Source organism: Microtus oregoni, unplaced genomic scaffold (genome assembly GCF_018167655.1).
Source record: "Microtus oregoni isolate MIOR12 unplaced genomic scaffold, Mior012 000036F_ref0000092, whole genome shotgun sequence".
Classification (NCBI taxonomy): domain Eukaryota; kingdom Metazoa; phylum Chordata; class Mammalia; order Rodentia; family Cricetidae; genus Microtus; species Microtus oregoni.
In genome coordinates, this window is record NW_024543095.1 from 22,840,468 (window position 1) to 22,865,851 (window position 25,384).

The following is a 25,384-nucleotide window of genomic DNA, read 5'->3' on the forward strand; positions in this document are numbered from 1 at the left end:
CATAGATTTCAAATTATGTTCAGTCCCTCGCTGTTTTTTCTTTCTGGTGAGGTGCAGTCTGTTCAATTGCTGTGCTATTGGCTGAGATTGGCTAAGGCTGAATGTCACTGCCTCTCCAGCCCTGGTTCCAGCTTAGATATGTGAGGGGAAGAGCATGTTACCCTGTTGGCCTCTATGTGTGTGTGTTTGTGTGCGTGTTTGCACACACACGTGCATACACATGTTTATGTGTGTTTTCACTGCACATAGTTATGGATTTCATAAAGATATCTTCACACTCACACAAGCATATCATATACTTTAATCATAAGCACCCTTTGCCTTTGTTCGGATATTTACTGCTGTGATAAACATGACAAAAAGCAACCTGGTGAGGAAAGGATTTATTTCAGTTTACAGTTCCCCATCTCAGTCCATCGCTGAAGGGAGCAGGACAGGGACTCAAGCCGGGTAGAAACCTGGAGGCGGGAACTGAAGTAGAGGTGACATTGTGTGCCATCATCCTCATCGGTCAGTAGTCTCTCTGCAAGCAGCCACAGTTTCCAGAGCTCCAGAGCACGTGAGCTATGGAACTAGTTTCTGGTCACTCTTAAAGGGGTCTCTTCTGTCACTCACGCCCACAGCTTTCATCATTTCTGCCGGCTCTAGCTCCTGTGTCTCTGCAATTATACCGTTTCCTTTTCCCCTTCAATCTTCTTTTCTTCTGTTTTCTGGGCTGTTTCACGTCTTGCCTTGCTGTGGATTTAGGAAACAAAAGCTATCAAAATGGCTTTTATGGATTATATTATGTAATCAAGCTTCTTCCACCCAAGATGTTCAAGCTTGGGTTTGTCATGGTTCTCCACAATGTTTGTTTTAACTATGAGTTCAGAGTTGTTCTTGAACTAATTTAGAAATCCAGATATAAAGATGTATGCTGGATAGGCAAAACTGCTCACCAGCACCCCATCTCACTGAGGATAAATCCAAACACACGAAAGCCTCCTGGCTAACTGTCCCCGGCGAGGCATTGAACTTAATCTGCCGCCAGCATCCCCCATGCTCGCTACTCTGCTTGTCTCTCAGCTTCTCTAGGCCTTTGCACTCCCTGTCTGGCTATGACACTGAATTAGCACACATTCTCTCTCCTCCAGACCCACCCCTTCCACAGCCTCTCTTGCCACCAGGCGCATCTCTAAGTGATGGCTTATCCTTTTGTGGGTCTGTGTCCACGTAACACAATGAAAGCTCCAGGAGAACAGGAGTTGGTTCTTCATTCTTCTGGAAGCAAACTGCCTTCTTGCTGATTCCTGCAGCATGTAAAGCTCCTCCTTAACCTAAGAGTTTATCCCGTTTTCTTTCTGCGTAGAAAGCCACTCCCTGGATGTCACATGACTCAGCCCTTATACACTAGCACCCCTCCTCTAGTGCCCCCCCCCCCCCAGGCAGGACTTGCCCTGACGCTCTGCTGTCGTTCTCCACCTCCCAGGCTTTTACTGCACTTACCACACTGGGATACTAAGCCCTTATGTTCTTATTTATTTATTCATTCCCTCACTAGGCTATAAACTCCCCAGCGGCGATCACTGCATCCTAAGCCTTTCAAGTGGTTCATCAACAAATATTAGTTAGGTGTTTCATACATTTTTTTTGTCAAATAAATAAATTTATCAACATAAGAAATAGTTTAAAATTTTTGTTAGTTTCAAAGATTCTCGAGATGAAAGCTTTACTTTACTTTGATCTGCTAAACAGAATCGACATCTACTTGCTTACAAAGTAACTCAAATGTAAAATAATAGAAGTATCTCATAATTATACAGAAAAATAACGCTGATCCTATCATCTTGCTCGCAGGCTAATCCAAGGAACTAACAAGTGGGAGGAGTTTGTCTTCTGTCTCCTCTCTAAGAATCTGTCCTGCCTTCTGCTCTCTCTTCTCGCAGGTCTCTGCTAAAGTGCTAACATGGGTAAGCTTGTGACAAGTTTTGTTACTACTTTGTGGCGACTTCGGATGGCTGAGTAGAAAACTTGGTTTTGCTGCTCCTTCTCCTCACATAAGATCATTGAATTACTTTTACTGGAAATGCCTGGGCTCGTTAAAAGTTGCATTTTTAAATGTAATTCCTAAGGAAAAATGTATAGCTGCAGCCTACTAGAGCACAGTACTGGTAAACCAACACCACCAAAATAAAGGAGAAGGCAGGCAGCTTTTCACACTAGAAGTGTTTTACCGTGAAACCAAGTTTTAGGACCCCTCATTTATAGGAGACGTTAGCCATGTTTGCCCATCGTTTTTCTTAAAGTGTTACCTGGATTGTTGATTAGCCATGTTTGCCCATCATTTTTCTTAAAGTGTTATCTGGATTGTTGCTACTTTGTACTAACACGTGTTGATTTTACATCTTAATAGTACACAGTGTATTTTAACCCATGCAAACACAAACTGACCCACTCAGGACAGTTAACATTTCCTTCTCTTATCTTTTTTGTTGGTTTATTTAGATAGAGCACTGCTTTTACTATTTTATTTTATTTAGATAGGGCACTGCTTTTCTAACTTTTCATTACACGGAACAGTTTACTACAAACTGTGGACATCTGTCTCCCCTGCAGAACCCCAGAGCTGATTCCGTCTACCTGAGTCTTGGTATCTGTTAGCCAACTTACTTTAAAGCCTTTCTCTGCCCACCTACATCAAAATACAAAATATTTAAAGATATGCCTAAAGGATGATGATCTATTGGGGTCAAATTTGTGCAAAAAAACTTTTTAGGCAAGAGAAATATAGTACTAAGTGACTAGAGATAACAGATTTACCCAACTAAGAGAATGCTAGCACCGAGAGCAGTGCCCTCACAGGAATACTGAGGAAATGTCAGATTGTTAAAGCTCTAAAAAGCAGCGTTAAAGATTGAAGACTTAACTAAGTGGTTTTACGCTTGTATTCTTTAAAGATCATTCTAGCAGAAGCGTGAAAACTAATATAATACAGGCCCAGTTCTAAATTTGATCATATAAGTGAAAGTCACTGTCAAGATGAAAGGGGTGTGAATCTGAGAATTATGACATAAAGTTATGCTTGGGATTTTTATTTTTCTGCTCAAAATGGACATTTCCTTCATCTTACAAGAATGAGATTATTCTAGTTCTCCAAATTTAAAAACACATCTCTAAAATAGGAAGAAACTTTTATCATCATTAATTTTCTTTCTTGTAACCTCTCTAGAAACCAAATCTTATAATTTTTTATAATTCAAAATACACAGAAAACTGCAACTTGAGATGAAACAAATTCAAACAAATATATCTTTATACGTTTTAAGGTAACAAAATACAGCCTTAGTTACTTTTCCTAGTGCTGTGACAAAATGCCCTGAGGCAAGCAACTTCCGGGAGAGAAAGGACTTACTCTGACTCTGATCGGAACATAGGGCAGCCTGGCAGGGCAGCCCTGGCGGCAAGAGCTTGAAGTGGCTGTCCCAAGTCACATCGCATCTGCCATCGGTAAGCAGGAAGTGACGAATGCTGGCACTAGGTTCACTTCCAGGACCCAAGTCTGGAGAATAGTGCGGTGCACTTAGGTGGCTCCACCCACCTCTGCTGATCTAATCTAGATAATTCCTCACAAGCACGTACAGAGGCTTGTCTGTGGTCATGAATCCTGTCAAGCCGATAACCACTTACAACAATTACAAAGTCCAAAGTGATAAAACTGAAACAGGTTAGAGGCACAGTATTACTGGCATTCGCCATTTGGAGAACAACACGGTACGAAGCCACAGAAGTTACATAACTATTCTTCACTCCAATAATACCGCTTGTGAAAAATCTTCAAAATCAACTCTAGACTGGGATTAAAGTGCAGTTGTTTTCTAGTTAGAATACTGTTAGATTGTAACTTGAAGGAAGTTTAGTAGGTAGACTTTTATCAACTATGTTTCAGGAGGGCAGATGATGAGAAGATCAAATTACCTACCAAGGATGTACCTCTGACGCTGACAGAGCTGACAGTTTGGGAAAGAGCACTGTCTCAGGCAGCATCTCTACAGCTATGAAGACACCACTGCCACAGCAACTCTTAGAAAGGAAAACATTTCACGGGGGTGGCAGCTCACAGTTTCAGAGGTGTCTTCCATTATCATCATGGCAGGGAGTGCGGCAGTGTGCAGGCAGACATGGTGTTGGAGAAGGAGCTGCCACATGTTGCTATTCAGGCAAAAGGAAGTAGACTAAACTGAGTGTCACACTGAAAGAAGCTTAAGCAAAGGAGACTTCATAGCCTGTCCCACAGTGGCACACTTCCTCCAACAAGGCTACACCTACTTCAACAAAACACTTAACAAAACCCTGCCTCCGAATAGTGCTAGTCCCTTTAGAGGCCATTTTCTTTCAAACCACAGGCATCTATTTTTATCATTCACTGTATTCATTTTTGAGGCAATGGTTGTTTGTGTCTTTGAGACAAGGTCTCACCATGTAGCCCTAATGGCTTGGAACTTGCTATGTAGACCAGATTGGTCTCAGACTCATAGAGATCTGCCTGCCTCTGCCCTCTAAATTCTGAGACAAAAAGTGTGCACCACTGTGCCTGGCTATTCACTATATTCCTACATTAAAAAAATATAATTCTTGGGCTGGCAAGATGGTTTAGTGGATAAAGGCACTTACTACCAAGCTTGGTGATCTGAGTTCAATCCTTGGGATCCATGTGGTGGAAGGAGAGAACAGATTCCTGAAAGCTATCTTCTCACCGCCACTCACATGACATGGAACTCAGGCCTTTGCATGCTCCTCAATCCATAAATAAACATAATGAAACATTTAAAAACATAAGTCTACAATTAAATAGTAAGGCCTATAAAAATAAAAACATTTCATGATTTTAAATAGGTAACTAAAATAGTCAATAAAAGATGAAGTAGAAATAAATTGAAAGAGATACTTATATTTACAACTATAAATAAAAAGGCAATATAACCCAAAATGTAATATTCACAATATAGAGTTCTCAAAATTTTAAGGCAGTGGTCTGACACAATAAAAATATGTTAGTGACATAAACAATGTCAGAAGATGAACTGGAAATGGACAAAAAAAATGGACAAAAAAGATTTTTAACTTAATAGTAAAGGAAAAGAAAGAAAAGGAGGGAAGTAGGGAGGAAAAGAAGGAATGGAGGAAGGGAAGAAGGGAGAGAAGAAGGGAGGGAAAAAAGGAAGGGAGGGAGGGAAGAAAAGGAGGGAAAGTAAGGAGGAAATCCATTTGACTTATCAAAAATGAAAAGGACTTGCTGTAGTGGTGTGTGTTAAGAATGGACCTTCAGGGAGAACCAGCTGAGAGTTTAAGGGAACTGGCTGCTCTTCCAGAGGACCCTGGTTTAGTGCCCAGCATCCACATGGAGGCTTACAGCCATGTGTAAGTCCAGTCCCCGGTATCCAACACTTTCTTCTTGCCTCTGCTGGCACCACACACATAAGTTACAGACTTACATTCAGGCTTTGTGGAACTGTAAATTTCTGAAGGGAAAAGTTTAAAAATAGGAACCGATTTAAAAGTAGATACATACTTTTGATCTAGCAATTTCTCTTCTAGGGTAGTAGTTTTAGTCCGTAACTACAAAAAGCTCTGAAAGATGGATACATGGGCTATGCTCTATGGTATTACTTTCTGCTGGTGAGAGCTTTGGAAACCATCTGTCCCTTAACAATAACTGATTTAATAATTTATTGCTCATTTAGAGTGCACATCACATAAAAAGAACAGACCTCTCTTTAAAGACATTAGAGGTTTACAATATGTTGTTTCTCTAAAACTTGCTGTATAAAACAGTGTGCATCTGACTTGATACAGTCATCCAAACCGTGTGTGTGTGTGTGTGTGTGTGTGTGTGTGATAAGATAGCTAGAACAAATTTTTGTGTGGTTTTACTTTCTCTTTCATAACTTTGTGAATTGTTTTTTATTTTAAAAGCAATGACTATGTGCTATAAATTAAAATTGGGGAAAAAGTGAAAAATGTACTTCCCATATTATTTGTTGTTTTGAGATATTTTATGTAAAATATATGGCAGCATGTTGTACTGGCTGGTTCTGTATATCAACTTGATACAAACTAGAGTCATCAGAGAGGAAAGAGCCTCAGTTGAGGCAATTCCTCCATGAGATCCAGCGGTAAGGCATTTTCTCAATTAGTAATCAATGAGGGAGGACGCAGACCATTGTTGGGGGTGCCATCCCTGGGCTGGTGGTCCTGGGTTCTAAAAGAAAGCAAGCTGAGCAAGTCATGGAAGCACATAGCCCTTCTCCACGGCCTGTGCATCGGCTCCTGCCTCCAAGTTCCTTCCCTGCTTGAGTTCCTGTCCTGACTTCCTTTGGTTAGGAAGAGCAATGTGGAAGTGTAATCTGAATGAACCCTTTCCTCTCCAGCTTGCTTTTGATCATGGTGTTCTGTTGCAACAATAGAAACCCTAATAAGACAACGTTATGTATATGCATCTTCAGTCCTACTGGAATGAGAGTTCTCCCACTGTTTACTTTTTACAATCCTTTCTTTATACTTAATGCTTCATAATGAGAAAACATTCTTGAAAAACCTTCAGAATCTATGTCATTAATATGTAAAATGTAAAAATAGAAGTGGTTAGTTGGAATCTGAGTATAACGATTTCTAAAATTTTTTTCATTAATTACATTTAAGAAATTTCTATTAAGGCGCCTCAATTTTTACATGAGAGATTTGTCTTTTGTTTTACTCTAGTTTGACACCCCATGTTCTCCTTGTCACAATACAGGGAGCTGATCTGGAACTGCAGCAACTGACCCTGGACTGTTTCATCCTCATTTCACTCTACCCCCAACATTGCTGAACTGTTCCATTTTCCCATAGAGGAAGGTTATTCTTAGAAATCTAACTTCTTTCCAGAGTGGTTGCACAAGTTTGCATTCCCACCAGCAATGGGTGAGTGTACCCCTTTCTCCACAACCTCTCCAGCAAAGGCTATCATTGGTGTTTTTTATTTTAGCCATTCTGCAACCACTCTGGAAAGCAGTGTTTCGGTTTCTCAGGAAATTCGGGATCAACCTACCCCTGGATCCAGCAATACCACTCTTGGGAATATACCCAAGAGAGGCCCTATCATACAACAAAAGTATATGCTCAACTATGTTCATGGCAGCATTGTTTGTAATAGCCAGAACCTGGAAACAACCTAGATGCCCTTCAACGGAAGAATGGATGAAGAAAGTATGGAATATATACATATTAGAGTATTACTCAGCAGTAAAAAACAAGGACTTCTTGAATTTTGCATACAAATGGATGGAAATAGAAAACACTATCCTGAGTGAGGTAAGCCAGACCCAAAAAGAGGAACATGGGATGTACTCACTCATATTTGGTTTCTAGCCATAAATAAAGGACATTGAGCCTATAATTCATGTTCCTAGAGAAGCTAAATAAGGTGAATCCAAAGACAAACACATAGGCATCCTCAGGAATATTAACCTTCATCAGGCGATGAAAGGAGACAGAGACAGAGACCCACACGGGAGCACCGGACAGAAATCTCAAGGTCCAAATCAGGAGCAGAAGGAGACGGAGCACGAGCAAGGAACTCAGGACCACAAGGGGTGCACCCACACACTAAGACAATGGGGATGTTCTATTGGGATCTCACCAAGGCCAGCTGGCCTAGGTCTGAAAAAGCATGGGATAAATCCGGACTAGCTGAACATAGCGGACAATGAGGAATACTGAGAATTCAAGAACAATTGCAGTGGGTTTTTGATCCTACTGCACGTACTGGCTTTGTGGGAGCCTAGGCAGCTTGAATGCTCACCTTACGAGACCTGGATAGAGGTGGGCAGTCCTTGGGCTTCCCACAGGTCAGGGAACCCTGATTGCTCTTCGAGCAGATGAGGGGGGGGACTTGATCGGGGTAGGGGGAGGGAAATGGGAAGCGGTTGTGGGGACGAGGCAGAAATCCTTAATAAATAAATAAATTAAAAAAAACAATAAAAAAAATTTAAAAAAGGAAAAAAAGAATCAAAAAAAAAAAAAAGAAATCTAACTTCTTTAGTCCCCTATTGTAATGGTCTGTCCTGTTTCTTTAGGAGACAAGCCCTGCCCACTCCCCTCCCCTTCCACTGAGACAAGTGGATCTTCCTTCCGTTCCAGCCTGTGTGAGCTCTCTCTTTTCCATCCCTCTTCGGAAGAAGCTGCGGCTGCTCCCCCCCTCCTTTCTCTCTCTCCCTCTCTCTCTTTCTCTCCCTCTCTGCCTCTCTCTCCTCATCCCCCTTCTCCCTCCCTCTCTCCTTTCCCCTTCCCTTCCATAACCCACTAAATAAATATCCAACCTCACTCTGCATGGCCTGCCTATCCATCTCTGTCTCTCACCCACTGCAGCTCCTTGTTGGGACTGGCTGACCCTCCAAGGTCTCTCAATCACTGAGTGACTCCCTGCCTGGGACCCACTGCCCCTCGTGGCCTGCTGCCTGCTGCCTGCTGCCACCACTTGGGGACTAGAGCCGTTTTATTTTTTACCATTACACCCATCTAGCAAAGACACTTCATGTTCACCAATGTAACCATCTGGACAACCTACAGTAAGCAAACACATGCAATAATATAAGTGAATCTGAGCTGAAATTTTAAGTTGGTACCCTTTCCTTGCTCCAGCCAGAACTCAGTGTGAAGAACCCTTTGATCGCAGGTTCATGTATGAGGCAGCATAACTTGCCTCATGCTTAAACATTTAGGTAACTCTCTGATGTTACTAAGTCCCTATCAGTGTTTCCTTCCATATCTACCTGCATTCTGTCTCTGTCTTCATGAATTTTCTAATTACAATTAATAGACCCTTCTGTTTGGGAGCTCGTCCCTGCTCAGGGGTTCAGAAGGTCAGGGCTGGGCGGGCTGCAACACTATAAATAGGATATTCAAGCTTCAAATTCCAGGAGTTGTGGACAATAGAAAAGGAAAATCTATACCCCTGGCATTTACTCTGGCAGACCATTTGTTTCAAAGGAACAATATCACTGTCTATCATATACTGACAAAGATTTCACCATGTTCCCAGTAAGAATTAGGAGTTGCGTTACATATTCTATATTATTTATACTTTATCTAGATACACACATATTCACTTTTATGATAGTTTATTATATAGTTCTGCCATGTTCAACTAAATCAATATATTACAAAAGCAGAAGTTATAAAAAAAATCCCTCATAGGCATACAGACACAGGGTAAACCCAAAGACTGGCACACCTAGGAAGAGCCACCTCACCCAGACAACGTATGGAACTATCTTTGTATAAATATTATAAATAACATAATTTTGTCTTATAATGACTTTTGTTCAAAATGAAGAGAAAACACACAGAGAGGGGGAGAAGAAAGGGGGAGGTGGGGAGAAAAAGAAAAGCTTTTGATTAATATAATTGAAATCAAATCCAAAAAGAAAACTCTGTTGGATTCTTACAAAAAGAAAAGAAAAAGAAATGTAGTTTAATGGGAAAAATGAATTCTCTACAACTTCCTACGTGCTTGGACTTTACATGTTTTATTTCACTTGCTTTTCACTGAAAAGTCCAATTAAATTTTATTTCAAGAAATTTTCTCAAAGATAAAGAACTAGAAGTTACAGAGTAAGGATGTGGGCATAAATGTTATTCTTAAATTAATGCCTTTTTTCATAGGCTTTCTCTTCATAACGGACATCAGAAGTTCCCCTCTTGTCTCACTTTCAATTTAAACCAATTAGCCATGAAGACTGATTTTAAAGTGGTCAGGTGATTAGTGGCAGGATGGAAATGAAAATGCAAACATTGGGATTCAGACTATTTTCTTACTCTAGAGAGAAAATCATTTTGTCTTCTGCTCTTTAGAGTTGGAGATGTGAAAAATATTTGTAACTGCTTCATTTAAGCTAAGTCTTAATATCAGTAACTTTTCTAGAACAAATAGAGACGGTTGCAGGGTGCATATGTGTCTCTGATCATTTGAATACAAGTAGCTACATACAGCCTGACAATTTCGTGTGATGATGATTTATTAAGACTCAGCCAGCTTATTTATTCCTTTGTTATAAAGTCTTTGTGACTTGGGCCAATCATTTGCAGCTTATTCATCACTGAAAGGGACACAGTTGTATAACACTTTAGTCATGGCATATTAATTTCTTAGTAAAGTCAAGGCAGTTTCTTGGTCTCTAATTTTGGTAAAATGGAAGTTTCAGAAAAATCTGTGTAAGGTTGACTGGTAAAATTTTTTTTAATGAGAAACACAAAAAATTTGGGTATTATTTAAGGACTTACAAATATTCTTTTTAAGACATTTACATCAATTCTATAAGAAAAATTATATATTTGAAATGTTTCAAAATTAAAACTTTCCAATAATACCACACACTTATTTAGAGTTGATTATATGCTAGGCATTACACTAAAATCTTACAATTATAGAATCCTCTCCTTTTGCCCTAGCCATATACATTAGCCACAATTATAATTTCTAATTTCAGATGAGAAAAAATGGGGCTGAGAAAATGACATGACTCGCTTGGAATAGCCAGACTTGCACCCAGCATTGGAACCGCAATGTGCACTGCTAATCAAGAGGACGAAATGGGACAGCAAACTTTCAGCTCTTCCGTTCAGCACTGTTATTACCCGTGACATAATCCCTAATAAAGATGAATGTCTAATCTAGTGGCGTTGGTTTGGGAGTAGGCCACGTGTAAATAGGGAAGACCCGTGTGAGATGGCTCTTCCTCTGTATCACAATCTTCAGACTTACCCTGGATCTGTGTGCCTGTGGGCTTAGTTTTTGTTTAACTTCTGCTTTTGCAATATATTGATTTAGTTGAACATGACTGAACTATATAATAAGCTATTATAAAAGCAAATATGTGTATCTACAGATAAGCAAAATACAAGTAATGTAGGGTATGATTATTATGCTACACCTAGTTCTTATTAGGAACCTGGTGACAGTTTGTCAGTATGTGAAAGACAGTGATACGATTCACTTCCGTGGTCTGTTAATTTGTCTGTGCGTATGTGGGTAAAGTTCCCTGTCGGTCTATATATCACTTCAGCTTTGCGTGTGTGCGTGCATGCGTGTGTGTGTGTGTGTGTGTGTCTTGGTGTCACAATGCGGTCTAGACATGCCTGCATAGCACAGGCTGTGCTAGAACTTGAAATGTTCCTACTGCAGCCTCCTGAGTGATGAGATTTTAGGCGTGTGTCACTGTGCCCAGCACTGTCCATATCGGTCTGTTGTGTCAGGGTAGTCATCAGAAGGACGCTTACTTCTATTTGGGCGACATTATAAGAGGGAGCATCAGAGTGCAGAAGAGGATATGAATGTTTCACTCTTGAGGGGCCACACTGAACTGTGGTAAGAAGAGTTGGGTCATGTTTGTTAAAACACGAGAACATAGCTCAGACTCAGTAGGTGGGCAGCCTTGAGCTGACCCCTCTACCTTTTGAGTGCTGACATTACAAGTGTTTCTCACCATGCCTGGCTTCGAAGAAATTGTTTGAAATCTATACTTATTGTGTAGGCTACAGTTACTTACGTTTAGTGTGTATGCGTTTATAAACTAGTGTTTGTGAGCAGTGTATGGATGTGTGGTGCATGACGAGTATGCAAGGAATAGAACACTGCCTGTCTTCCTCTGTCACTCTCCATTTTATTGTCTTGGGAGAGGATCTCACACTGAACCAGAAGTTCACTGCTTCAGCTAGGTTGGCCAAAGGAGGTCTTGGGACGGGCTTCTTTCCACCCCTCCCCCAGACACTGGGGGTCACAGGTGTGTACATATGTGCCTGACTCTTTACATGGGTGCAGATGATTCCAACGGAGGCTTCATGCTCGTTCAGCAAGTGCTTATATGCCGTGTATAACTGTGTCTTTGTGGGTAAAATCCAACACAAACCACCAAGGAGAGGAGCTAGCAGCCACGTAACATAAACATCTACTTAGCTTGTATCTCTAAAGCTAATTTAGAATTTAGATTATATTTGATCTTTAGTCCCAGAAATGTTGGATTCCTTGAATTATAATTTTTAATTTCTAACTCAGTTCATCCTCATTTTATATAAAAAAAATCTTATGGTTTAAAAACTTTCAGCTTCTTATTCATTCACATATTTGGCACAAATTTCTCATGTTCCAGGTCTGAACTATTCAGTTTTTAACTATAATTTTTATATGAGTTACACCAGAGAGATTTTGCCAAATGTCCACACAATTTTTACTGCAACATTTATTGGAAAACCTTTCATTCTTCTTCCCAAGACATTCCACTCATGATAGATCATTTGTATCTTCAGACTTAACTGATGTGATGGATCATCTATTAGGTTAATGGAATCACATCTTTATTATTATTATTATTATTATTATTATTATTATCATTATCATTGGTTTTTCGAGACAGGGTTTCTCTGTGGCTTTGGAGCCTGTCCTGGAACTAGCTCTGTAGACCAGGCTGGTTTCAAACTCACAGAGATCCGCCTGCCTCTGCCTCCCGAGTGCTGGGAATGGAATCACATCTTTGCAGTGCTCTTGGAAACATAATTATTTTGGCAGATTCTTTAGGTTACTATTCAATTAAGATTTTAAGCCGGGCGGTGGTGGCGCATGCCTTTAATCCTAACACTTGGGAGGCAGAGACAGGCGGATATTTGTGATTTCAAGGACAGCCTGGTCTACAAGAGCTAGTTCAGGAGAGGCTCCAAAACTGCAGAGAAACCCTGTCTCAAAAAAAGAAAAAGAAAGAAAGAAAAAAAAAGCCGTAAGAGGTGTTAGCAGAAGTACTGAACAAATGGCTCAGTGAAGAAAAGAGCTTGTTCTGGAAGCAAACATGAGTACCCCTGCACCATTTTTCTTTTTCTTTTTTTTTTCAACCTAGGAGTGATCCTCCATGGGTCTGTAGCCCCAAAGTTGTGAGGGAGAACAGGAGGATCACTGGGGCTGGCTAGCTTCCAACCTAAAGCAGGATGAGAGACCCTGTCTCAAAGGAATAAGTTGGGGAATAAGAGAGCAGGACACTTAGCATTCTCTCCTGGCTGCCCCAGATGTGTGCACACCTGTCCACATTGCCACATACATGTGTGCATACACTGCACACATGCAATGAATAATTTGAGGGTTATAGTTTAGCTTTGAGCTTTTATTGTTCTAATAAAATGAATCAGATAATTTTGAACTACTTTTAAATTCTCAAACTATAAAACATGGACAATTTTCCATTTTATAAAAGTTTGATGATCTGGTAGGACTCAGTGTAATGGTCTGTCCTGTTCTGTCCCCACCAAGACTAGCCCCACCTACTCCCTCCCCATCCACCACAAAGGCAGGCAGATCTTCCTTTTGCTTGCAGCCTGAGCCAAGTCTCTTCCTTTCCATCTCTCTCCCAAAAAGGTAGCTGCTGCCGTGGCTCCTCTCCTCCCCCACACTTTTTATCTCTGTGCTCCTTTCACTTCTCTCCTTCCCCTCTTCCCTTTCCCGTCCTTAACTCACTAAATAAATACCCACTTTCTCTGTATGGTATACCTATCCATCTGTCTCTATTCCACTGGGGCTGTAGCTCCTCATAGGACTGGCTGTCCTGTCTCAGTCTCTCACTCACCATGAGGCTCCCTGTCTGGGACCTGTTGGCCCTCCTTGCCCACAGGCCACCGTGTGGCTACCTGCCTGGGACTTGCTGCCCCTCGTGGCTCTTGGGCCACTCAAGGGCTCTCTCCTTGGGAGCCACTGGCTGCCTTCATGGCCCCCTGTGGTCTGGGAACCTGATGGTGCTGCCACCACTTGGGAACCGTAGCTTTTTATTTTTACTATTACACTCAGAAATAGCTCAGAATAATTTTTTAGTAATTACAAAAACCTTTTGGTTGGTTACTCTTGGTCATTTACAAAGGTTATATAGAAAGTATGGTGAAGAAAATGACCCTGAGCCCAACAGATAACATTTTCTGGTTCTGACCAACCTTTAAATGATAAAATTGTCATTATGGATATATTTTTCTAATTTTACACTTTATTACATTATTAGTCTCCTATAACAGTAACCTGAAGATATGACACATTTCCTTAACAATTCAGTTGATAAGACATTTATTTGTTTGATATTGTAAGTAGTACTTATCAATTTTCTTAATGCATTTTTATTTAAAAAGTCATTTCTTATGACTTATATGGCTCAACATGTAAGATCACTTGCTACCAAGACTGAAGTTCAAACCCAGGACCCACAGGGTAGAAGGAGAAAATGTAATGTAGTAATTTGGATTTTTTATAGTCTTTAATTGTAGTAGTTCCGTATTATCAGACACAGTCTATCAGGTGCTGGGAAACCATGCATGGCCCCTGTTAGCAGAATTTACAGTGCAGAGCATATAGACCGATATAAAATAGTACACCACACCATCTGAATACAAACTGAGGTAAGTGGTCTAAGGAAGGGAACTGTGAGTACATTGGCGTGATGGAACATAATGTTGTTCTAAGTACTGGAGAGAGGACTCTGGCAGCCGCAGTGAAGACAAAGGTGGAGATGGGCGTGAGACACGGCTGCAGGGGCAGTTAAAGACACACCACGAGAGCCTCGAGACTTAGTAGAGGATTTTATCTCCATTTTTTTAAATATTTATTTATTATGTATACAATATTCTGTCTGTGTGTATGTCTGCAGGCCAGAAGAGGGCACCAGACCTCATCACAGATGGTTGTGAGCCACCATGTTGTTGCCGGGAATTGAACTCAGGACCTTTGGAAGAGCAGGCAATGCTCTTAACCACTGAGCCATCTCTCCAGTCCCCGAATTTATCTCTATTTTTAAAGTAACGTGAGCCATTTAGTTTGAAGCAGCAAAATTACAGTGTCAAATTTATGTTTTGAAAAGATCATTGTGACAACAGGAGAAAGTGGGGGCAAGGGGAATATCTTTATGGATGCCAGAAGCCCAGTACGCAAGCTATTACAGGAATGGTAGGTGAGATTGATGGTAGCCATTTTGTTCATATCTGCAGTTCCGTTATCTACCCAAATCTATAATTGTAAATAATTCAGTGTTTTCACATTTAAAAATTTAGGACTTCCACTGTATTTATCTATGGAGTAATTTTAACTACATATGACTAAATTGGAGTTTCTGGAAACAAAGATAAATACACAATATCAACAGATGCTTGGAAGATAAAATGAAGAGCTAAGACCGTAGCTCAGCGGAGGGCACTGGTTTAACACACAGGAGGCCTGCGCTCAATTCCCAGTAAACACCTCCACCCTCTGTCACACACACCCACAAATGGTAGTATGAGGGAAGATGGAGATTTTAAAGTTTCTGGCTATTTACCAACATCACATATTAAATATTCTATCTCTCCTTTTGCCACATATAATGAAGTATCTTCTAATTGTCTGTAAATCTCTAAGGCAATCATATTGCAAGTTATTTTAGTTTTACAATGTTAATATTAAAAAAGAAATTCTCACCATTTACAATACTTCTTTTAAAAGGTATCTTTATTTTCTATGATTTAAAATTTTAGTCATTTTTCACTTTCTATGGGGGAGCTGTAAATTAATCTGAGAAGAGTTCTTCCAGGTTTTCCAAATTTTTTTCTGTAGAGTCCACAGGCTTCTTGTAGCAATTATTCTGTTTCTACTATTCGTCTTGTGTTAGTTTTAATGCATTAGTTACCTCATTTCATTGCAGTTAGGCAGGTAAATTGTGAGATCTGGCTTAACAGTTGCACTGAGGATACCTACTTCAAATCTAAAACCTTCAGTCAGCAAATAACCAACCGTACTTCTTGTTTTTGGCTGAAACAATCTCATATAGTTCCTCCTGACCTTGAATTTGCTATGTAGGGGAGGCAGGCTTTGAACTCGAGTTTAAGACTCTGAGAACATGAAATGTCTGCTAATATACCGGCTAAGTTTTTGTTGTTTCCCGGCAGAGGATGAACCCAGTGCTTTATGCCCATTACACAAACACTAAGCTATGTCCCTACCCCTCTTTTCACATTTTATTGGGAGACAATGTCTCATTAAATTTCCAAGGCTGCTCTTGAATTTGTTCTATACCACAGACAGGTCTAGAACTTGATCACAAGACCCTCCTGCCTCAACCATCATAGGAGATGGGGTTACAAGCCTGCACTAAGAACTCCTAAGAAGCAAAACTTCATATGAGCCCAAGTACCTAATGTGATTATTTTCTGTTGTGTCGGGGACCAGCCTCAACAAAAATACCTCTTGCCGGGGTATGGGCATTGAAATTTAGAAATATTAGTGAAGAATATAAGACATGTTTAAAAATAATAAAACACAAACATATAGAATAGTACCAGGAGGGAGTTCCAGTGAATACTGAAATCACCTGCATTTAATTTCCAATGGCTTAAAATACCCCTGACCCCAAAAGGTAGGAGTAAGGCAAAAAAAAACAAAAAAAAATAAAAAACCAACCAACCAAACAAACAAAAAACCTGCATTAACGTGTTACAGGAAAATGAATAGATGAGTTGAAGGTCACGGGCTACTTCCTTAGTTAAACACCTGTTCCTCTATCGAAACAAGTCGTACTCACACCCTAGACCAAAACATTCTGTAGGCAAACCACTCCATAGGTGGAATCCATTGTTATCTCCTTAGGGGAACTGGACCTTAGTTGGATCCTTAGACTTTTGTTTGAGGTAGAGACGTATCTACTTCTCTATTCCTGAAATACAAGGTCTGGCTATTAGCCACACCTGTTGACAATAACCTTGAGAGAAAAGAACTCTCTGGTCTGAATCTAGGTGGGACCTTTGTTTGAGCTGGAAAAACAATAACCTTGAAGGAATAGAGGTGAGTTCCAACTCTCTGACCTTTGGTCGCGCGTTTGGGTCTCCACACTGTTGGATGTGGCAAGGGAGGTATTGACATTTACTGAACCTGAGCCTGCAGAGAAAAAGAATTAAAGAGCTGATGAATTTGTGAAGGAGCTGGATATTAATAGTCAGATCAGAACACAGGGGATGGGGACACGCTGCTTGGCATGTGCATTCTTATCCCATTCCAGAGCTGTGCTTTGTGAAACAGGGCCACAGGATGGAAAGAACCGCTGAGCCGTTTGGTAGAAATAAAATCTGAATTTCAAAATAAATTGAAAAATTTTCATTAGCTTTTTTTTTTTTTTTTTTAGGATTTTGCTCTAAGTTTCTGCAGCTGACTTTGGTGTTTGAGTTTTCTAAGCATCTGCTTTGTCAACCTGGTTCTACTTCAAGAAAACTGAATTGAAAACAAACAATGCTCAACAAGAACGTATCATGTTTCTGAGATTTTGAAGATGAGTACATACAATACATATGGCTCTGTGGCTATTATCTTGCATTCTCCACCTCCTCCAAACATGTTCATATTCTCTTTGCTGAACTGTGGAAGTCAAATCCAAGTGTCACTTTAAGAATGTAAATCTGGATCGACTGGGATTCAGATAGGCTCTGTGTGTATGAAGTCTTTGTTTTTAACCACTTTTATTGAGACAGAATTAATATACACTGTACAACTCAACCTTTAAAGGGTAAAAATCAGTTTTTTCATATTCACACAGATTTGTGTAACCATCAACACAGTCAATTTTAGAACATTTTCATAATCTCCAAAAGAACACTGTAGCCTACCTTGTGTCTACCCATTTTACCACTTACTAATATACCTCCTCTGTAGAGAACGCTCTGTTCTGTCCACACAGGTCTCTCCTGCCAGTCCATGTGAATGAATCATACAGCATATGAAATCTTGTGTTTAGCTCCTTCTGTTTCCAGTATTCTGTTTGGATCCAAACATGTTGCAGCATGGATTAGTACTGATTCCTTTCTATGGACAAATAATATGCTATGGAATAGATAGGCCACATCTGGTCATTGTGAATAATGCTGCATACTATTTTTTGGACACAAATTTCTATGTTGATGCATAGAAATCCTGACTGACTGGAAAGTTGGGAAGATGTACCTAAATTATCTAGATCTAGATTCAAAGTATCCTTTAATGTTAATAGTTAGCTACTTCGGAGTAGAGTTAACCTCTTGCTGGCTTAGGAAATCAATCCACTTGTTTCTCCTGATCTTCAAAATGTAAAAAACACAGTAATTGAGTAACTCCCAGGATTAGGTGATGTAAGACTTTACAGGGTACTAGTATCTGGAATATTGGGATGAATACAATAAAAAGTTTTTCTAGGATGTCTTATCAGGAAACTCATGGGTTATTAAACAATAGCAAGTATCCCTTATAATTCTTGGTTATTTTTTTAAAATAAATTTTCTGTGTTCGACTTTGTAGCTTCAATTAGCACATGTATGAAGATGACTCCTACCTCTGTATCTAATTCCATTTCCTGGATATCTATATGTATTTCCAACTACCTAGCCAGACAGCCTGAGTCAACAGCCACCTTGGTTGTAACTTTTTTTTTCCCTTTTTTTATTTAAATTTATTTATTTATTAAGGATTTCTGCCTCGTCCCCACAACCGCTTCCCATTTCCCTCCCCCTCCCCCAATCAAGTCCCCCTCCCTCATCTGCTCGAAGAGCAATCAGGGTTCCCTGACCTGTGGGAAGCCCAAGGACTGCCCACCTCTATCCAGGTCTCGTAAGGTGAGCATCCAAACTGCCTAGGCTCCCACAAAGCCAGTACGTGCAGCAGGATAACTTTTCTAACACCAAACTTATTCTCTGGGCTTGAAGCCTACACTTGGTCCTGCACCCGTCTCAAGTACAACAGTGACCATCTAGAGCACTAAGTCAGCAGGATCAGGAACACTCAATTCCCTCATCCTTTCCCTTATTATGATTACATTAATTTCTTATTGAGTCTCCTTCCTTCATCTTCTTTCACCTTTTATTTTTCATTTCATCACCCAAGCACTTTTTGCTTGCTTGGTTTGGTTTGCTTTAATTGAAGTTACAAGAACAATATAGTTGTAACAAAAGTTCAGGTAAAAAAGCAGTATGTCAAAGAGCAGCTACTTTAAACAACTAGATTCATATTTTGTAATTGTATGTCATTTCCAGGTCTGCTACTTTTCCTTATTTGGGTAATGTGGGTAGCAGTTCTAATGTTACTGTGCAACTATTTGAAAAGGCAAAGCTTTCGTATTTACCTGTGAGACTAAAAGCCACTCTTCTGGACTAGAGTACACCTCAGCCTCTTTATCTGTTGCATCCAAACTTGTTTTCAGATTATAAAACCTTCTAATGCACGTTTTTATATGCTCTGCCTCCTCATCAGAATAACTGATTTAGTTCCTGTATTTCCCTGTCGGCTATTTGGAAATTACTTCAATGACATTCAAAATCCACCATGCTGCAAAGCTTTATTAAAACCCTCACGAGCCTCAGTAATTTCACAGTGCTTCTGATGCAACTTACTAGATAGATAGTAATCTATGTCATTAGCTATATGAGGAAAGAAACAATTACTCACTTCCCATCTACTGTTTCCTGGACGTAGATGGTCCACGTGCTCAGTGATTGAAAGGTCTATAGGTTTATAACATTGTTTTTATCACATCCTTCTTTGTTGCTGCTATTTGTTGAGACAGGGTCTTACTATGTAGCTCAGGTTGGCCTTGAACTCATGATTCTTCTACCTCCAGTGCTATGATTACAGATGTCACCTCTACACCAGTCTTGTTCATTCTAAAGATCAGCCATCCTCCAAGTTTTGATCCACAAATCCACATATTTTCATGATATTCTTTTCATTAATTTAATAATCCTCCAAACTAGTTTTCTAGTGAGCACTCCTTAAAGAGATAGCATTCATAACTATAAGGTTCTTATAGCAATACTACAGCTAGATTTAATGTAAATACAAACTAAACATGAGACTTTATCTGAATTCCTTGCTGCCATCACATTCAAAGCTCTAAAGTAAGCCAGTAAATTTTTAAATTAATTTTTAAAAATTTATTTTACATACCAACCAGTTTCTCCTTCCTCCTCTCCTCCCTTTTCTTCCCCTCACCTCCTTTCTACCCCCCCCTCCACCCACTCCTTGGAAAGGGTAAGGCCTCCCATGGGGAATCAACAAAGCCTGGCCTATCAAGTTAAGGTAGGAACAAGTTCATCCCCTCCCTGCATCAAGGCTAAGCAAGAAACTCCATCATAAGGAATAAGTTCCAATAAGATAGATCCTGGTCCCACCGCTAAGGACACCACAAAAAGACTAAGCTACACAACTGTCACCCACACACAGAGGGCCTAGGTTGGTCCCATGCAGGAAAGCCAGGAAATTTTTAAAAAATATTTTTGCAATGCTTTGTTTATATACCCTGCAAAAATATGTCTTAAATTATCTTTGCATATGTAAAATACTGTCAAATACTACTAGAGGTCTTCCGGTTTAATACTGCTTTTTCTCCTTACATAAGGAAACATTTTGAATACTATGTGAATGTACAGGAAAATCTAATTAAAGCTCATCTCAGGATTAAATACAAGGTAAAGCAGAAACTACATTGTGGACAGATGGTTTTAGAAGTAGTGAAGGAAGAGAGAAGTTGCTACATCAGAAACATGACTATTAAAAACAATTTACATCTTTGTACTGGTTTGTTTATGTTTATGCTGATACACATATACAGGGATATTCATACATGTGTAGGCCAGAAACCCACCACCTTAGAAGTCACTTGTTTTTTGAGACAGGGTTCCTTAATGGCCTGGAATACACCAAACAGGCTAGGCCGGTTGTCCAGTGATCCACAGGAAACTACCTATCTGCCTCCCTGAGACGACAAGGGATGTGCCATCATGTCCATCTTTTCTCATGCGGGTTCTTGGTGTTGATCCCAGGTTCACTCTACCAAGTCAACTATTCAGCCCGAGGTCTTAGGAAAACGTTTAAAATATCTGAGGAGCAATACTAAAAACAGCATTTCCACTGAGTGCACATTTCTCATTAAACTTTTATATCTGATTTTTTAGGGAAAAGTAAATTTTATACTGATTTGTCCTGCTTTTGCTCACTGGGAGTCACCATATTGATATCCCTAATGTCACCTTTAGTTCTTCCAGAATTAGACAAGGTATGAGCTATTTTCTTTCCTCTTTTTTATTATAAGTTATAGTTTGCATTAAGTAAAAACTAGATAAAACTTGTATATACTATGCATTCTGAAATGATAATCGAAGTGACAAGAATTATCCCATTAGATTTTGATATGCATTAAGCTGGCAATAAGGAAATGGTTCATAATAGTTATTGCCACTTTATTAATGTGATTACTAAAAAACTATTCCAGCGATTTTTCCATATGCAGAAGCATTATAAAAATTTAAAATTTAAAGGGTTAGATTGTTCACACAATTTTTCAGCTCATACCCGTCACAACCTGTATTTTGGTTATTTATTTTGGCGCCAAATTCCTGTAGGAAGGACATGCGATGAGTTTTGTTTCAAACTCATTTCATAATTAAAACAGACATACATAACAGACATAATAACAGAGCATTACAAGAGAACTGACTTCGAAATCCTTCATTAATACTATTTCTAGCCCCATTGCTAAATGATCTCCTCCAAAGGTCTATTTCCTCAGAACTGGTGGCACACATTTAATTTGTACAAATGTCCAAATTTTCAGTGGCATTTTCACTGAATTTAAGGCTTTGTCTAGTTTATAATGAAGGTTTTTACATGATATGGAAGTAGTGAAGAGCTCAAGAAACATTTTTAAATGAATAAATGAGTTAACATACATTTGACTAAAAGTTGACTGGATCCATCATCTGAAACAGTTCTGACAGCATTGCTGCAACCTTATATTACGTAAGATGTAGGCTACCACAATTCAGTTCATTGTTTAGCTTCACAGTGTGAGTGTTTAAATTTATTTTGATGCAGTCAGTTAAAACCCAGGTCTTAAAAAGTTCTACTTGAAATAACAAATAGATCCTATCTATTAATTTAACATGTGTCTAGGCATTTTGAGGCTTATGAGACATTAAAAGTTGACACATCACTCAGTCACAGCTCCAAATAAATCTTACAAAGACACTATTGCACTATTTGTTGTGTTTATGGAGGAAAATGAAAATAATTCTATTCTGTGTTTAAAGTGAAAAATCACTTCATAGTAAAAATATTCTAGCAAAATGTATCACTTAGCTGAAGTGTATACTTAAAAACCAAAATTTTGTTCTACTTATTTGTATTTTAAAAATGTGTCTATTTAGAACAGAATTTCAACTTTAATACAAAGTACTAAGAAATGCTGACTCTGACATCTGCAGAGCAATTTGCCATGGCTCTAAGTCACTTTTTTCTGTTTGTCCACCCTAGACTACAGCACAGTGACATCCCCACTTCTATTTACATTTCTCTCCTTCATGTTTGGTGCTCTCTGCTTTGCTCCGATTCACCTTTCACCACCCAGAGTAAAATGAGAATTAGTACTCTGCAGTTTGCATATTTTACTTCTTAGTTTTTAACATCTGGTTTTTAAAAGATTTTTTTTGTTTCATTATTCTTTCTTGAGCTGTTCCTAATTTAACCAGGAGTGTAAGACTGTTTAACATAAAAATGTTAGGATCTTCAAGTTTACCCCCAATTTTCTCCAAGGTAATTTTGGTGGTTAAACATGTCACCATCCCCACATCTGACACAAGTAGCCTTTGTCCCTTTCTGATTGCTTTTGCCACACCAGACTAAAGCAGAACAGCTGCTGCAACAGTTAAATGCAAAACAGGAAGTCATGTGGCCTCGCTAACGCTTACCTTTCAAGGCGACTCACTCCCCCTGCTGGTTAGTGGAGAACACAGTTTCCAGGGCACTAATAAGTGTGTTGCTAAGCACACAGGATCTGGTTCAGCTGGAGTTATTTCCCTGGTAAAATTTATGCTTAGCCACTTTTTAAAAAATGTAGGGTTTAATGTACCTGTTACTTAAAGGAATCCAGCACCAGAAGTCTGAAAAACCATTTCTGTTTAGGTTTAGTTTTTTTTTTTTTTTTTTTTTTTTTTTTTTTTTTTTTTTTGGCTTTTCGAGACAGGGTTTCTCTGTGGCTTTGGAGCCTGTCCTGGAACTAGCTCTGTAGACCAGGCTGGTCTCGAACTCACAGAGATCCGCCTGCCTCTGCCTCCCGAGTGCTGGGATTAAAGGCGTGCGCCACCACCGCCCGGCAGGTTTAGTTTTTTGAAACAGGTTCTTGATACGTAGCCGGCTGGCCTCTCAGATATGGTGAAAGTCAGGGCTTTTTAAGTCTCTTAAATCGACCACAGTAAAATACTGAACTCCATAGAGAGTAAGATGAAAGTGTAATGAGATGTTGACATTTTATTAAAAACCTCTTACCTTCTTTGGGTTACACACACATATTTTCATTACACACTTCTCTTAATTATGTTCACAATTCTTGTACCTTTCCCATTTTAAAATTCTATACACAATTTTAAGCACATTTATTTCAACAAACAGGATAAACTGGGTAGGAAATCGAAGCTAACTAAGTAGAGAAACCTTATTGAATGGCTTTTTTTTTGAATGGGGACAGTTTTTATAACTTTGAAACACAATTTATTCTTATGATAATTACTCTGCAAAAGATGGCAATTAGTTTTCTTACGAACATGGGTATAAAAGTTAAGAGAAGGAAGTTAAGGAAGGAACAGAAACCTTACATTTGTCCCACATTTATTATTTTGATGTACTAAATGTTACCTTACAAAATGCACCAAACAGATTAGCAATAGTCCCTGATCTACTAAGTACATCGGATATAGACCCATCAGGAAAACACTTTTTCTGTACAGTTTGAATTATGATTGACATTTTAAACCAACATTTTTATTTCCTGCTCTTAACCCTGAAGATACCTTTTTGAAAGAGCATCAAATCTCCTTTAAAATATTTAGTGTCTCTTCTAAAGTTTACTATTTTATAGGCAACATTCTAACATTCCCTTTTTCCATTTTCTAGGGGGAAAATAAACAAAAATCTGAACTTTGCTTTGTTCTAAAGAAACACAAAGAAAACATGCTCCTTTTGCTTACAGCTATAACTCACGGTAAGGAATATATTTTGAAAACGTAACCTAGTAAACGCACACACACAAACAAGATAAATATTTATTTTAAAACTTGTGAGTCAGGTGATGGTGCACGCCTTTAATCCCAGCACTGCAGAGGCAGAAGCAGCGGCAGGTGGATCTCTGAGTATGAGGCTATCCTTGTCTACAAAGTGAGTTCTCGGCTAGATCTACACAATGAGACCCTGCCTCAAAAAGACAAAAACAAAAGACAAACACACAAAAACAAACCTGAAATGAGGCTAAAGAGATGGCTTAGTGGCTAAGGGCGCCTCCTTTTCTTCCAGAGGCTTGCTTGGTTCCTAGCACCATGGCACCGGCCCCAGAGGTGCACAAGAACTTGTAGTCCAACTTGAGGGCTACAGCTCCCTCTTCTGACTTCTGAGGATATCCCCACCAAACACATAAATAAAAATCTTTTAACAAACCCACAAAAGCTAAAATAGTAATATATTTATGTTAAGTCATCTGACAGTTTTAAGTTCTACCCTCAAAATCAGCATCTTTAACTCTTCACCAAAGTTTAAATCAATCTATAGGTAATTTAAGTATGCTAAATATGAAGTAATTTTGAGTCTATTATAAAATAATCCACAAGACATACACAGTTTGTTTTTATCTGCTGTTCTCTCCCTCTTAGAAATGTGTTCCTATTATATATATATAAAGTTTATTGTCAGATATAAATAGTGACAAGATCATTTTTTAAAAATCTTTTATTCTTATTACTTTAATGCAAATTCCAACCATCTTTAAGATAAATATTCACTAAAATATAAATTAATCAGCTTTGCCAATTTTCTGGCAATAACATCACAGTTAAAAAGTCCATCTAAAATACTGTATATCTTTGTAATCCACAGATCAAAAATACAAATGGGAATAGACATGAACATTCCCAGCAAATGAGTTAGGAAATTCCCTCCTTGATACAAGGTGCAAAAAATCAACTGGCTTAAGAGATATGTTAAAAATCTAGAAGCAAAACATACTAGCAGTGTTGAGGAAGACAGGTGTTGAGCAAACAAGGAGAAAACAACATCACCAGCAGAGTAACTGAGACTATGAAAGAGCTCAGTTTGAAGTCGTTGTGTAGGGGTGGGTACCATTCATCTCAGCGTGGGCAAGCTGAGACAGGAGGGTGAAGAATCAAGGCCAGCCTGCACTACATAGTGAGTGCCTGACTCAAAACAACAAAGATCTTAAATTTAGGAAAGCAAAATACTAATTGATTCCGCGAGGAAATACTCTTAAGTGCTAAAATTATTTAATTCTGGGATAGGAAAAACCTTCAAAGAAAGTGAGCCCTT

At 39.1% G+C, this 25,384-nt stretch overlaps 1 long non-coding RNA gene across 1 annotated transcript in view; it reads right to left on the bottom strand.

Annotated features, from left to right (window-relative positions):
- Nucleotides 1-380: 380 nt before the first annotated feature.
- The window catches only part of LOC121432876, a 29,065-nt gene continuing 4,061 nt past the window's right edge, over nucleotides 381-25,384 (bottom strand). Inside the window, exons 3-6 of the long non-coding RNA XR_005972245.1 lie at nucleotides 17,697-17,809; nucleotides 16,867-16,939; nucleotides 4,651-4,773; nucleotides 381-735 (exon numbers count right to left, since the gene is read on the bottom strand). This is a non-coding gene — a long non-coding RNA (uncharacterized LOC121432876). The remainder of the gene's footprint in view (nucleotides 736-4,650; nucleotides 4,774-16,866; nucleotides 16,940-17,696; nucleotides 17,810-25,384) is intronic.